The 5,028-nt window shown below is 42.6% G+C and overlaps 1 pseudogene; it reads right to left on the bottom strand.

The window, feature by feature from the left end:
* Window positions 1–1,596: 1,596 nt before the first annotated feature.
* LOC130032874 (serine/threonine-protein phosphatase 2A 56 kDa regulatory subunit gamma isoform-like) lies at window positions 1,597–3,101 on the bottom strand (annotated as a pseudogene).
* Between the last annotated feature and the right edge of the window lie 1,927 nt (window positions 3,102–5,028).

Genomic DNA, 5,028 nt, shown 5'->3' with positions numbered 1-5,028 from the left:
AACCCTGGGGCTAGCCCAGGTTCTATCCCTGGAGCCCATAGGGTCTCCCAAGCTCACCAGGAGAAACTTCTGATTGCAGAGCCAGGAGTAACCTCTGAGCACCAACAGGTGTGGCCCCAGAAGGAAAACAAAAGTTCAGGTGGACAAACCGTTATGGAGGGACACCATTCTGTTTCAAATGCATGTGCTATCAAGGAACATCGTCTCCAAACTCACTTTTAAAAACTTGATTTCTGGGGTTAACTTGAGTCAAAGCTGATGGAATGTGAGGAGCAGCTGCACGCTCTGAACAAGGCTGCTCTGCCAGGAATCTGCAGTCCCAGGGCATGGGTCAGGCTTCAGGGCCCCTTCTGGACTTAATTTAATGGTGGACATCGTGGGTGAGGTAATGTTCTTGTAAGATTCCTGACTGCTGATTTATTTCTTCAACTTCTAAAAGTTCTACAATTTGTTTCCTGCATTTAGGTCTAAGATTTATTTTAAACTATTTATGCATGGGGGAAAAAGGAGTGCTTTTTGCTTTTTTTTTTTGTTGCTGTTTTTCCAGGATGATCTATTGAAAATACTACATTTATTTGATTGAGTTAACTCAACACTATTGTTCCCCTAAATTTGTCATGTATGTGTACGTCTACTATTGGACGTATTTTATGATCCATTTATCTAGATTCTAACCTTAAGCAATAATAAACTCATTTAACTATGATAGTTTATAACATAAATTCATCAAAAATATTTTAATATTCCATCAATCTGCTGTACTAGGGGAAGAATTTTCACTATTTCATATAAATTATCCCCATGCAAATTTTGGAATTAAGTTGAACGTTTCTCCCCCTGAAAAATATTACTGTTATTTTAGATTGTACTAAAACTGTAGATTTAAAAGAACTAACATTTTAGTGTCATGGAGCCTTCACTTATGAACTTATTCAAGTAATCTTTAATTTATGTCTGCAATGGTTAAGGATTTCAGTGTCAATCTCCTGCATATATTTTAAAACTTATTATTCTGGGTAAAACATACTCTAATTTCATTGTGAATTCTAAATGCTAAATTATACTTCACAATTTTTACATTATATATACAAATATATTGATTCTTTGGTTGTGTTTGCATCACGTAATCTTGCCAAACTCATATGGTTTCCTTAGAAGGATCAAAATTCCATAACCACTTAAGACAACAGTATAGTGTTACCTCAAAATTAAAAATAGAACTGCTGTGTGACTTATAAATTCTGCTTCTAGATAGCTTTCATAAGAACATGAAAGTCCTATTTCAAAAATAGGTTGCTTGATGGGGAACAAGCTGAATGCCCCTAGATGGATTATTGAATAAGTAAGTGGCATGTCTGCATCACTCGGATATTTTTAAAAGATAAAATAGTCCCATTTGCATAACATGGATGAAATTTGAGGGGGTATATAAATTAAAATAAATCAGAAGGAGAAAAACAATCCTTGTATGATTTCCCTCACATGCAAAATGTAAGAGACAAAGCAAGCAAACCAAACCCTTTGGATTCTGACAGCAGAATAGTTAATACCAGAAGTGAAAGTGGGGTCAGAATCGAACAATTCTTTTTTTTTTAAAGTTGAAAAGTAATTTTATTGCAGATATTTCCATCATTTCATATACAACGTCAGCGCCAGCGCCTGCCCTCGGGACGAGCACGCTCCGTCTCACACACACCGGGCCCCGACACCGGCTCAAGTCACTCTCTTTTTCAGTACCTGGGGGTTTGCTTTGGCTAGTTTTGGCTAGGTTTTCTTCTTCTCGCTCTTTCATTTTCAGCTTCTCTTTGAGCTTCCCGCTTTGAACTGCTGCGTGCAGTCGTCGAAGAGCTTCTGGTTCATCTCCATGAAGAGTTGCAGCGCGTTGTAGATCAAGCCGTGCATCGTCTTGTTCCAGTGGGTCTTTGAGTTGCGGTACAGGGACGGGAACGTGACGGGCAGGATCTTGGCGGCGATGTCGCTGATGAGGCTCATGCTGTACTCGTTGTTCCAGTAGTAGAGCGCGCGCTCCGCCACCTGGAAGTGGGGTCTGGAGACGCACTCGGCCAGCTGCCGGAAGAGGGGCTCCATGATCTTCGCGAACTCCGACGGCTCGATGACGGCCAGGATCTCCTCCAGCTCCTTCAGGAACATGACTTCCTCGGACTGTGGGTCTTTGGCCAGTATTTGAGAAGCGCCATCGCCACCGGCTCGGTGAGGGTGCTGTCCTTTTCCAGAAACTGCGCCACGCAGCACGCCAGCCGCGGGTGGTAACACTCAGGGACTTCACTTTGTGCAGAGGCAGTAACACCGTCAGTAAGAAAATCTTGTGCTCTTCTTTCAGTGGTAAGGCAAATCCGTTAATTATACTTCCCAGGATCTCCAGCAATTCCGCTACGCCGTTGTGATGCTCTGTTTCATAAATAAACCTATAAAATATATTATTGATCTGTTTTCTGATGTAAATTTCCCATAGATTCTGTGGAGGGTCGTTTTGAGGAAATCCCTCTCGCGAGGGTCTTCACTGTCAAAGAGCTCTAAGAGCTGCAGGACGAACTTCTGATGGATGTATTTCTTCGCTATGTTAGGCTGGAAATCTGGAGACTCTAAAAATCTTAAGAAAAATCCATGAACAAGCTGGAGATGCGGCCAGGCGGCCTCTAATGTCGGCTCGTCCTCCTCGGGCTCAAATTCGGCTCCCGTGGGGTTGGAGAAAGGTGGTAACGTCCGGAACGTGTTAACTGCGAACATATGGACGACTTCTGGGTGAATGGGTTCTGTGATGACACACAGGGTTGTGGGTGCTGCACTCCACCATCTCGCTGAGGGCGGCTCGCTTCACTTCCTTCCACTCGAGGCCACTGAGTGGGTCAGAGACGAAGTCAAAGAGGACGCAGCATTGCCGAGTTTCTGGATGAAAAGCTTCTCTTGGTCAGCAGGAGGGACATCGCGAATGTGGAGCAGGGCCGCGGGCGGGAAGGGCCCGTTGGCGTTGGCCGCGTCCACCACCATCCTGCTGCCCGCTCTGCTACGTGTCAACTTGGAGGCGCCGGGCCGGGCCGGGCGGCGTCCTCCTCAGGCCAGGAGCGCGGCCTCCATTTTGCTCGGGAGAATCGAACAATTCTTTGACGTTAAGCTTAACCCAGTAATATGCTTTCAATGAGGTGCAAAGCTTTGCTTTTGAAATATGCAGAATACTGTGAACTAATTCTACTTTAAAAAGTTAATTGAAACAAATCTATGATGAATATATTCCACTCTTCTAATCTGCATAGATTTTATTGACTTTTCTTGCTTCAGTGCTGTTACTAGTGGCTATAATATAGTGATGAGTAAAAGAAATGAGAATTTCCATGCTATGTTCCTCCTCATAAGCAGAAAGCATAACATTTCCTCCAGCAAGCATAAGTTTGAAGAACTCCTTTACCATTCCTGTTGACTAATTTTACTATAAATAAGTTTATTTTTAAATCTTATTAAAGCCCCATGATTTATGAAGTGATTCAGAATTGAGTTTTAGACACATACGTTTCCAGCACCAATCCCAACACCAGTGTTAACTTCCCTCACCAGTGTTCCCAAATTCCCTCCTATCTCTCTCCTGCCACATTGACAGATGGCTTTTTGAGTTCAGCTGTTGAAATTTGGATCTCCTGGTTTCAGTGTTGTCGACTTTATGGCTTGGATTTTCCGCTGTGCAATTTGTTAGTACCACCGATATATTTAAATGCCCTTGACCCCCTGCTCCCCGATGCTCCCCATTTATCTCTTCTTCCCCCTTGATTTCTTTTCTTCCCTTCTCTTCTCCCTATACTCTGGGGCCAATGTTGTCTTAGCATCCCCTCCTCTTTCAAACTGCTTTTCCTTGTCCAGTTATCCTATAGACTACAGTGAGTGAGATCATCCTGTTTGTACTATTTTTGGCTTCCATCATCCAACACGATGTCTTCCAGTTCTATCCACACTGCAGTGAATTACATGATTTCATTATTACTTGTCACTGAATTAGTAATCCATGGTGTATAAACTCATCTGCAAGATTTACTTATCTATCAATGGACATCAAAGTTGAGTCCATATATTAGCTATCATATCAAGTGCTGCAATGAATGCTGTACATATGGCTTTTTGAATGAACGTTTTTGTGTGCTGGGGTAGATATGTCCAAATGGAATTGTTGGGTCCCATGTCAGCTCAATTCTTAGTTTACGGAATTACCTCCATACTGTTTTCCATAAAGGATGAATCAGGTAACATTCTTAACAGTAGTGAATGAGAGTTTTTCTTTCACCATATCCCTGCCAATACAAGTTGTTCCCACTATTTTTCAGGGACTGGAGAAATAGCACAGTGGGTAGGGCATTTGCCTTGCACGTGGCCGACCCAGGTTCGATTCCCAGCATCCCATATGGTCCCCTGAGCACCGCCAGGAGTAACTCCTGAGTGCAGAGCCAGGAGTAACCCCTGTGCATCGCCAGGTGTGACCCAAAAAGCAAAAAAAAAAAATTGTTCCCACTGTTTTTGATGTGTGCCATTCTCATTCTCACTGGTGTGAGATGGTATCTTATTGTCATATTGATTTGGATGTCCCTAATAAATTTCTGATTCTACTGAAGTGACTGAATGGTATTTGTCTTTGACTGTATCAATATGCTGGCTGCATGCAAGGCAAATGCCCTACCACTGTGCTATTGCTCCAGCCCTGGCAAGCTACCCATGATGTATCTGATATGCCAAACACAGTAACAACGAAGTCTCCAATGGAGACGTTACTGGGCCCACTCGAGCAAGTAGATGAACAACGGGAGGACAGTGTATCAATATGGTAAAGTTCCAGGGTTTAGTCCTTGCTAATGTATTAACTTTACATTCGGGGGGGATAAATAATTTACTTCTTGTACTATTTGGGCATTAATAATTTACTTGTTATAGTATATAAAACACTTAAAATACATTGGCTTGATTTACTAATATTTTATGGAATGTTTTTGCTTCTATGGTCATGTGTGTAGCGCGAATGCTGTAGCAGTA

This window comes from Sorex fumeus, unplaced genomic scaffold (genome assembly GCF_029834395.1).
Source record: "Sorex fumeus unplaced genomic scaffold, SorFum_2.1 ptg000051l, whole genome shotgun sequence".
NCBI classification, from domain to species: Eukaryota; Metazoa; Chordata; class Mammalia; order Eulipotyphla; family Soricidae; genus Sorex; species Sorex fumeus.
This window is presented reverse-complemented; position numbering and strand designations above follow the sequence as displayed.